The sequence below is a fragment of the Octodon degus genome, unplaced genomic scaffold, assembly GCF_000260255.1.
Source record: "Octodon degus isolate 3935 unplaced genomic scaffold, OctDeg1.0 scaffold00013, whole genome shotgun sequence".
Lineage (NCBI taxonomy): Eukaryota > Metazoa > Chordata > Mammalia > Rodentia > Octodontidae > Octodon > Octodon degus.
In genome coordinates this window covers 16,113,396-16,123,889 of record NW_004524589.1, presented here as the reverse complement: position 1 = coordinate 16,123,889, position 10,494 = coordinate 16,113,396, and the positions used below count along the sequence as shown (strand labels likewise).

Here is a 10,494-nt window from a genome sequence, read left to right as displayed (position 1 = left end):
GGTGTGCACCTGTAATCCCAGGTCTTGGGAGGCTGTAAACAGGCAAATCACTGTGAGTCTGATCTAGTAGTGACTCTGAACACCCCATAGACCCTTCCCTAAAATAAAAAAAATTATCTTTTACTTTTTAAAATTAATTATTAAATTATATTAACTAAGATATGTTTATACACATATTTATCTTATGACTACAGTAGGAAATATATAACACTTATGGAATAGATCTCATATGTTCCTGCAGTTGTATATGATTGGAAAGGGATTGGACTATGGAAATATTACACTCACGAGTGACTTCACCCACTGACCTCAGCAGATTAGTATGTTGTTAATGGGGACCGGTTAGGGGCAGATCACCGGAGGTGTGACCTGGCATATAGTATTTTCCTCCATGATTGCTGCCTCTGTCTCCAATTCCAGACCACCATGACCCGAGCAGCTTTCTTCTGCCAGATTTTTCACTGTACCACTTCTGCCTTGGACCCAGTCAACAAGCAATTGCAATTGCTAGCCAAAATAAACCTTTTCTACTTAGAGTTGTGGGTATTGGGAACTAGGTCCAAGAAAGGAGAAATGACGAAGACAGATTTCAGTACTAGAGAAGTATTGTCATTGCCATGACTGTATTTGGCTATGTGGTTTAGAAGTCTTGGAACTGTTTCATGAGAGGAGTTAGTAAAGGTTTGGAGATACATTCTAGAGAAATCCTACCATTTTATAAACTGAGCTTTATGGGAGAGTCTAGTCAGGGCTGCAAAGAACAGAATGGTGATAGAAATGCAAATAGGAAAACCCAGGCCACAGAGGTTTCAGTTGGGGTTAGTGATTCCATTGGCAATTGGACTTAAAGTTTGTGTGTTATGTTACAGCAGTAACTTTTTCTTTCTTTTGCCTTTGTCCTATGAATTTACAGTAGACTAAGGTCAGGAAACTGCTTGTGAATTTTAGCATTATGAGAAATAAGATAAAAAAAGAAGAACCAAACAACTTGAAAACTGCCTTTCACTAGAAGGGAAGCATTTGTATGACAGGAATCCATAAATTTGAAGCCTATAAATTTGGGACAAATGAAAGTTAGAACAATAGTTGCTTAAAATGTAGCACTAGCTGAGCATGGCGGCTCATGCCTATAACCCCAGGACTTGGGAAGCTAAGGAAAAAAAATCATTTTGAGTTTGATGCCAACCTGGGCTACAAAGTGAGTGCAAGGCCAGCCTGAGCTGTATATTGAGACCTTTTCTCAAAAAGACAAAATAAAATAAAAAATAGTACTTTAAGCCAAGTTCTTTCAATTAGAGCAATAACAAAGATGTCTCTAGGGCATCTTATGAATCACCAAGACCCCATTCTTCAGCGGGTCAAGGGTGCAGAAGAATAAAGGTAAACTCTTTAGTAAAACTGCTTCGAGAGGAGAGCTCTAGAGAAGCCTGCTTTAGAGGAACTAGCTAGGGCCATGGTCTCCAAATGTTAGTACTGGTTTTATAGGCATGGAGAATGCAAAAGTTGTGAGATCAGAAATTTTAGGAAAAATATCTGGAAGATGAGCCAGTTTACCTCTGGGAGGGAAATGTATGAAGCTATGACAATGAGGGCAAAGGTAGGAAAATAAAGTGGATGCTTGAGGAATATGAATATACTAAGAACATGTAACCTTTGATGAGAAATACCATAAACAGACTGGACAACCCAAAAGAAAGGTCATGATATCTGCAAACAGCCCTGTTGTAGGGGTGGGGTCATCTAAGTTCTTTGGAGCTTCCATCTTACCATGATTTGCATTACATCACTGTTTGCCCTTCTGGGTTTTGGTCTTATTTGGCTGCTGTACCTTCCTATATCCAGATTTCTTTGACTGTTTACACTGTCCCACTATCTGTTGCAGTGTTAAACTTTCTTCTGGATTTTTCATGGGCTCACAAATGTTTGCCTTGAATCTCAGAGGAGACTTTGGACTTGGACATTTTAGTAATACTGGTACTGTCAGAAATTTGGTGACAGAGATGGGCTAAATACTTTTTGCATAAAGAGATTGACATGAGTCTTTGAAGGGACATGAATGGAATGTTAGAGCTTTGATCTTTTCAAACACCTCAAGTGTTTGGAAGGTCATAAAATTATAAAGGTGCTATGCTCATCAGTGAATTTATCACTAATGAATTTAGCAGCCAAGTGTACTGTTAGGAGGAGGGAAGATGTTAGCATGGGTTACTGGAGGCATGACCCAGCAAAGCCTATTTCCCTACTGCCCCTCCCTTTTCTGTCTTTGCTGGTTGCCAAGCAATGAGAAGCTTCCTTTTGCCAGATTCTTCCACCAAGTCATTGTGCCACAAGGCAGCCGACACGGGGCTCTAACCATGAGTCAAAATAAACCTTTCCTTCTTTTACTTTTGGGTATCAGCTATTGTGTACAGTCAGTGAGAAAATGACTGAAGCACAGTTACAATTGTGATAGATGCAGGTACAATTCAATGATACAAATAGTAAGTTATTAATTTATAAAGCCATCAGAGTTTTCTCTTTGTTCTCATTTCTTTTACTGGAATTTTTTGACACAGGGTCTCATTATGTAATTTAGGCTGGCCTTGAACTTGCTTATGTACCCTAGGCTGCCCTTCAGCTCATGGTGATCCTTCTGCTTCAGCCTTGCAGTTATTGTGATTTCAGAGGTGTACCACCTTGTGCAGACTACTTTCCTTTTATAAAGTGTGATTTCTAACAATTTATTCATGTATTGTTTATGTTTCTGTAGAACAGAATCAATAGAAAAATATGCATAATATGGCAATATGGAATTTATTAGGTAGATGTACAGGTTCTCAGACAGGACAGAGCATAATGGCAATCTGCATTCGGGACAGCAGAGGATCTGATAGCAGCTTAGCTACAAAAAGATAGAAGTTGTAGAACAAGCGTGATTAAAGATACAGCCTCAGTATAGGACAAAAACTTTGGAAATTCATTAGAAAGTTTCTGATATGAGTCTACATTCAAAGATTACAAAACTGAAAACGGATGTCCAAAGTTGGTGAGAAAAGGCATACCTGATCAAACTGACATGCACTCTTCAAAAATGGATTAATCCTCCTAAGCCTTCATTGCATCCAGGTTGCAAGCTCATTGCGTGGTGCTATCTGCAATCCAACTGGATCTTGCACCTTTAGTTTGGTGGCCCACATGCCAGTTATCTCTGGAAACTCCCAAGAAATGCTCCAGAAAGAGGGATTACTCATTGAGCCATTTTTAAATTCAGTCAAGTTGACAGATCATGATTAATGGTCACAGTTAATTTCAAATTTGTTGGAATGCAGATGTCTATAACATTCTGTCATTATTATTTAAATGTCCAAATATGGTTATTATATTACTGACCTATTTTTTGACTGTTTGTAAACATTTGAAATTTTATTTTTTTGAAAGAAGCACATCACAACCATGAATATCGTTACAGTTGGAGGCCCTCTTGGTTCTCCACAATGATAACTGTGCATGCTCACAAGGGCTCCAACTCTTAAATCTAAACAACCATCTTTAAAAGAAGGGAAAAAATTCAGCACACTACCATTTAGCGTGTTTTAATGTTTCTTCACAAATGGTGAAAAATAGTAAAGTACAAACAAGGAATAATCATAATGTTGTGACCAATATTATAAATATGGAATTTTAAATTTGAAGCATTTTCTGATTTAAAAAAAAAATAAATCTGGTAGTCAGTGCAGCTCTGTGGGGTCTCTGAATCAAGTAGGGCCAGCTGTACTCCTGATGGTGCTCACATTTATCCATTTTTCCAAGTCCTCCATGTCCACTTCCTCTTCCTCCCATTTGTTCCATCAAAGGTCCAGGAGGGCCCTCCAGACCACCTAGTCTTCCTCCACCAAAGTTACCTCAGTTCTGCCATGGCCACCACGGAAACCACCTCCATCTCCACCATGGCCATCTCTGAATATTCCACCAGGTCCACTGATGTCCATGAAGCCACCTTTTCCTCCCTGAATGCCACCAGTGCCACCTCTGCCATGATCACCTGGAGGTGGTAACGGTGCAGGAGGAAGCCTTTAGGTTTGGGAGCCTTACACTGGGTGCATTCTGCTCTCCAGGTGAAGTTCTGGTTTCCACAACCTGGACTGGGACATTGCCAATCTCCATCTCAGTGTTGGATATTTCTTTCCCCAGAGGGGTTTTCACAGGAACCCCGGGGGCCTCTTGAAGGAAAGCCTCCTCTATCTCCTCCACGACATCCCATGCTACCCATGGGGACCCCAGGACTGCCTGAGCCACCTGGACCTCCATAGAGTGGTGGTGGCATCCCTCTGCCCTCACGAGATGGCATGCCACCTCTCATGTTGTTCATTGCAGGTTTCTTCCAAGCAATGGAGACTTAATGTTTGCTACCTTGAAAAACTTTCCCATCAATCCACTCCACAGCAGCCTTGGCAGTCAGTGGGTCTTCATAGAGCACTGTGGCATCACCTTTGGGCTTTTCTGTTTCCTTGTCCAGGTAGATGTGGATCATGGGTTGCCCAGTTCTCTTGTTAATCTTAACAACCCCACATTGCTTAAAGAAGTCTGCCAGATCATCAAGTGTCACATTGTCATTTAGTCCTTGTACTTAAATTTCACTGTTGTCAGATCCTTCATTAGGATTTATGGGAAGGTCTAGTCCTCATCAGGATCTGCTCTTTTATCCATGGGTCCACCAGGCCTATCACATCCACCTTGCTCTCTAGTGCTCATTCCACTGCAACCTCCCCTCCCACCTTGGCTCATGTCTCCACAATCAAATCCCCCTCTTCCACTGCCCTAGTTATCAGGATTATTCATGCTCCAGTTTTCTCCTGATCTGGAAAGTCCTCTAGACTCTTGCCCCTAAACACCCATGCTACTGTGATGGTCCTGTCGGAATGAACTTTGCTGCCATAGCTGCTGCTCTGTTGGCAACACTGACTTGGAGCCTGGCTGTAGGGTCCAGTCTGGGGGGGGGGGGATAACTAATGGGAGCTGATGCCCATAGCTGCTTCATTGACCGTACTCTGGTATCCATAGCTGCTCAGCTGCCAATAGATGCTCTGATGAGAGTAACTGCTCTGATCATAACTAGTCTGCTGTGTTGAAGAATAGCTGGTAAGAGGACAGGATGGAGGTATGGTGACTGGCTGCACTGTGCAACTACCAGGAACTTGGGGATAACTGTAGCTTCTCAGTCCATAGCCTAGGCTGGGTTGGTTATAGTCCCTGTGCTAGACTGAGGTTTGTTAGTCTCAGTAGGCTTATTACCATCCTGTGGTCTTGCGGGTGCAGTAGCTGCTGGTTGATGTCCAGAGGCTGGGTAAGCTGGCTGAGTGCCGTATGCAGACTGAGCTGCATAAGAAGCCTGGGTGGTGGTGACTGTAGCAGAGGTGGCAACATAAGCACCAGTGCCATACCCTGGACAGGTTGGCTCTATTCCTGGGGGGCAGCTGGAGCAGTATAACCAGTGGGAGGCTGTTCCTAAGAAGTTGCATATGCAGTCTGCCCCTAGGTGGCAGTGGTCTGAGCTTGGGTATAGCTGACATCAGTAGGCTGTCCATAGGCTCCGTAGCTTTCTTGCCCATATGCTGGCATGGTCTGTGCATATCCTTGAGTTGGCTGGGCTGTGTAACACTGTAGCCCTGCAGGGCTGCAGCTTGGCTGTAGGTACTATAATCTGTGGATGACATTTTCTCTCCTTCCTCCTTGTTCTCTCAACATCCATCACCCTCTTGCTTTTTCCTCTCCCTATTTCTCTTTTAAAAAAACATTTTTCCGCAGAGATCTCTAAATTTTAGTATATTCTTTTTTTTTCAAACTTTAGATTTTGAACCAGGAATCAGACTCAGGACCTTGTGCTTGCTGGGCAGGTGCTTATTCTACTGAGCTATCTCCTTGGCTCATAAACTTTAGTATATTCTAGGAAATAGTTTTTGTTTTCATGATTCCATTTGTTTTATTTTCTGTTTTAGTTATTACTGCTTTTCTGTGCATTATTCAATTTTTTTTCACTTTACTGTCTTCTCTTTTCTATAACATAATGAGATAGTTGCTTAATGCAATATTGTTAGCCTTTTTGTTCTGGTCTCTGGGTATTATTTAAAATCTATGAGAAGTTATTCTTTTGATTAATATGTACAAATATTTCATACATGTGTGTCTTAAAGTAATGCTATACAGTAGTCCCTCCTTATTTTACAGTTCAACTTTCCCAGACTCTTTAGGTTTTCAAAAAATATTAATCTAAATTATTTATTGTGGATTTTTCCCTATATCAAGAGATTTTTATGGTAGTTTACAGGACTGTACATGTCTTTATATGTGTATTATTTATGGATTTAATTATTTATATATTTTTACATATTGAAAGAATATTAAATTGAAATAAAGTGCACTGGGCAGGTAATACTTGATTTGTTTTGTCTCCTTTTTCAATTGTATTTTTTCATTTAATTTCTTAACTTTTTTTCTTATTTTCTTTCTTCTTCCAATTTTACATGTATATATCTGGTAATATGAATAACTGGTTGGAAGACAACACTATGTATTACAACAAACTGTGAAATGCATATTACTTTGTTACATGAAATTCTTGTAATTTTTTCTATTTTAATTCTAATTTGTACTCTCTTTAAAAATACATGTTTTCTCAGTAAATGAGCATTAACATTTATCTTCATGTAAAAAATGTAGTGTTTACAACATGTATTTCTTTAGTGGATCAATACATACTGTAATGTACAGTATGCCTCTGTTGTTAAAACTTTTAGGTATGCAAGCTTAGTAAATGGTTGAGAACATCAGAAGTGTTTTTAAAAGGCTGGGAAAGATTTATAGGAGAGTGGGAAGGGTTTATAAAACTTTAAAATATATATAAATGCTGAAATAAATCCAATGTCACTACTTCACTGATTTTCACTTGTCGTGGGAGTGTCTGGAGCATAGCCTCTCCAGAAGTGAGGGACCGCTGTGCTATGTTATTGTGTGAGTAGCATTCTCTCTTCATGGCTTCTAGGCAGGTCTCTCAAGAGAACCCTTCCAGGAGGAACTCAGTGTACATTAATGTACCCAGGTGGATTCTAAAGTCACACCATTGATTCTATTTGATCATTCCGTGAACTGAAGTGCTTTTTAATAATTTTTATACCTATATATGCATTTTAACAGTGCATGTATAACAAATGTCATTGGTATGCATTTCAAAAGTTTGAAAAAATAATGAAATAAAAAAGCAACTAAAATATTTGGTCATGCCAGATCCACCCCAGCCCAGGCCTGGAGAGCATGTGAGAGAGCTTCCGGCTTCCCTGTGCCCGCAGGACCCCTTCAGACCAATACTCGGGCACTGGGGAGAGTGAGAACCTCTACCGCACAATCAGGGCCCCTGCCACCTTCCAGAGCTTCCACCCCCAAGACCACCCAGTAAGTGAAAACTTCTGTGAATCTCTAGGGACCCCCAGATCCAGCGCAGCCCAACCCAGGCCTGGCGAGCAAGTGAGAGAGTTTCCGGCTTCCTTGTGTCCGTGGGACCCCTCTAGACCAAAACTCAGGCACCCGCATGAGTGAGACCCTCTACCGTGCCATCGAGACCCATGCAAACCTCCGGAGCCACCATCCTCAAGCCTGCCCAGTGAATGAGAATTTCTGCAACTCTCTAGGGACCCCCAGATCTAGCCCAAGCTCAGAACCAGCTGGTGTATGGGAGAGCTTTTGCTCTCCCCTGTGCTTCCTGGGCCAGGGGCACAACAGAGGGGAACGACAGGTTTACTTTTGTGCCAGAGGGGCACAACAGGCTCACTTCAAAGGGCTGCAGCAGGAAGGAGCTGAAAACAACAGGTAGACCCAGGCCAGGCATAATGGAATAAATTCAAACTTGATAGATCTGCACCCAAATTTCAGTAGGTGCTAAGGTTATAACAGCACTAAAGCACTACACCAAGGAGTGCTACATGAAATGATAAAGACAAGGAGCAAAATGCAATCTCAGGCCTTGAGCCCACCCATAACAAGGGCAGAGGACACTAGCTCAGCTGAAATGAATGAAATAACAGTGCCAGAAGTAAAGAAACAACAACAGAAAGTTATAGAGGAACTCAGAGCAGAATTACTTCCTGAAATGAAAAAAAGAAATCTCTGAATTCATAGAATCTGAAATAAAGAATTTAATAGAGAAACATATGGGGGAACCCAATGCGAACCCAGAACAAGGGCAGAAGACACTAGCTCAGCTGAAATGTATGAATTAATAGTGTCACAAGTAAAAAAATAATAGCAGAAAGGTAGAGAGGAACTCAGAGCAGAATTAATTGCTGAAATAAAAAAAAGAAATCTTTAAATTCATAACATTTGAAGTAAAGAATCAACTACAAAAACATAGGGTGGAAACCCAATCTGAAAAAAACACTGCAGTAAAAGAATTAATAACTGCTTATAAAGAAGACATTGATTTAAAAAATAGAGGAGATTAGAAATATGATGGATTCTTTGAATGAGCAATTGAGGAAGGAAATAGATCACAAGAAGCAGAGTCAAGGAGATATAGAGGAAATTAAAATCTCAGTCACAAGCCTGCAAAACCGTTTGAGTGAAAGTGAAGACTGAGTTTCAGACCTTGAAGACGCTAGTACAGCTAGTCGAAAGTTAAGAAAGGATCTCTTAAAAACAACTAGGGGGCTGGAGAGATGGCTCAGTGGTCTAAAGCACCTACTTAGAACAAGCTTGGCAAAAGCATCAGGGACCTCGGTTCGATCCCCCAGCACCACATGCCAGCCAGCCCTGCCCCCTGGTGGGCTGAGCTGGTCTCTCTGTCTCTCTCTCTCTCTCAAATAAATAAATAAATAAAATTTAAAAAAAAAAAAACAACTAGGATGCAGGAAAAAATAATCCATCACCTGCAAGAAGATGCAAAGATGAACAATGTGAGACTAATAGGCATCAATGAGAAAGATGGAGACAATACAAATGATATAAAAAGCATATGAGCAGAAGTAATAGCAGAAAACTTACCAAGTATGAGGAAATAATCTGACATTCAGTTAACCGAAGTATACAGAACTCCAAATAACTTCAACCCAATTGAAAACACACTGAGACATATAATAGCCAAATCCCAGAAATACAGCACAGGAATAATATAGTGAAAGCCACTAGAAAAAAAAGCAGATCGCTTTCAGAAGAAAAACCCTTCTGAATTACAGCCGACTTCTCTTCACAAACCATGAAGTTAAGAAGAGCATGGAGCAGAGTACTTCAGGTCCTCTATGAAAACAAATTCTAGCCAAGACTACTATACCCTACAAAACTCTCTTTCAAGTTTGATGGAGAAGTGAAATTCTTTCATGACAAAGAATAACTAAAGAATTTCATGATGACAAAGCCAACCCTACACAGACTACTAAAAGATGTTCTAGAGAGGGACCAAAATGATCAGAACTCCATGTATGAGAACAGAAGGAACCCACTAAACAGGACAATTAAACACAGGACAAAAAAGAGTAAACAACAGCAAGTAAATAACATGTCAATCATAAGTCAACACATATCAATAATAACCATCAATGTAAATGGACTCAATTCATCAGTTAAGAGAAATAGACTGGTGCAGTGGATTAGGAAACAAAATCAAACAATACGCTGTATACAAGAAACACACTTTACTCAAAAAGATATTCATAGGCTTAAAGTCAAAGGATGGAATACAGTACTACATGCCCCAGCAACTCAGAAAAAAGCAGGGGGTAGCAATCCTGTTTTTAGAAAGTCTCAACTTCAAACCAACAATGATCAAATGAAATAAAGAAGGTCATTATATACTGGTTAGGGGAAAAATTCAAGAGAAAGAGGTAAGGCTCCTAAATATCTATTCACAAAACACAGGAGCACCCAACTATATAAGACAAATCTTAATGGACATGAAAAATCTAATATCCAAGACCACAATCTTAATAGGAGATCTTAACACCCTCTTATCTCAAAAAGATAGGTGAACCAGACAAAAAATTAGCAAAGAAGTAGCAGAACTGAAGCAGAGCTTGGAACAAATGGACTTGTGGGACATATACATAGTATTCCACCCAACAACAGCTGAATATACATTTGTTTCAGCTGCACATGGGTCATTTTCTAAAATAGACCACATACTAGTCCATAGGTCATGCTTAAGTATATGCGAGAAAACAGAAATTATCCCATGCATATTATCTGACAACAGTGCAATGAAACTGGCAATAAATTACAAAAGAAACCAGAAAAAACCTCTAAGAACATAGAAATTGAACAACATCAAACTCAGCAATCAATGGGTCACAGATGAAGTTAAATAAGAAATTCAACAATATCTACAATTCTCACATTTCGACTTCATACTTTTCTACTGGATGGTTAAGACCAAGGTAAAGCAAGACCTATGCAACAAGAGTTGTAGCTTTTTGGTCTGAGAAGGTCAGTGAAATGCCCTCAGGATTTGTCCTGAGATCCTGTACCTCAGATTGT

General features: G+C 40.2%; 1 pseudogene; it reads right to left on the bottom strand.

Annotated features, from left to right (window-relative positions):
* Positions 1-1,783: 1,783 nt before the first annotated feature.
* Positions 1,784-5,693, bottom strand: LOC101579102 (annotated as a pseudogene).
* Positions 5,694-10,494: the final 4,801 nt, after the last annotated feature.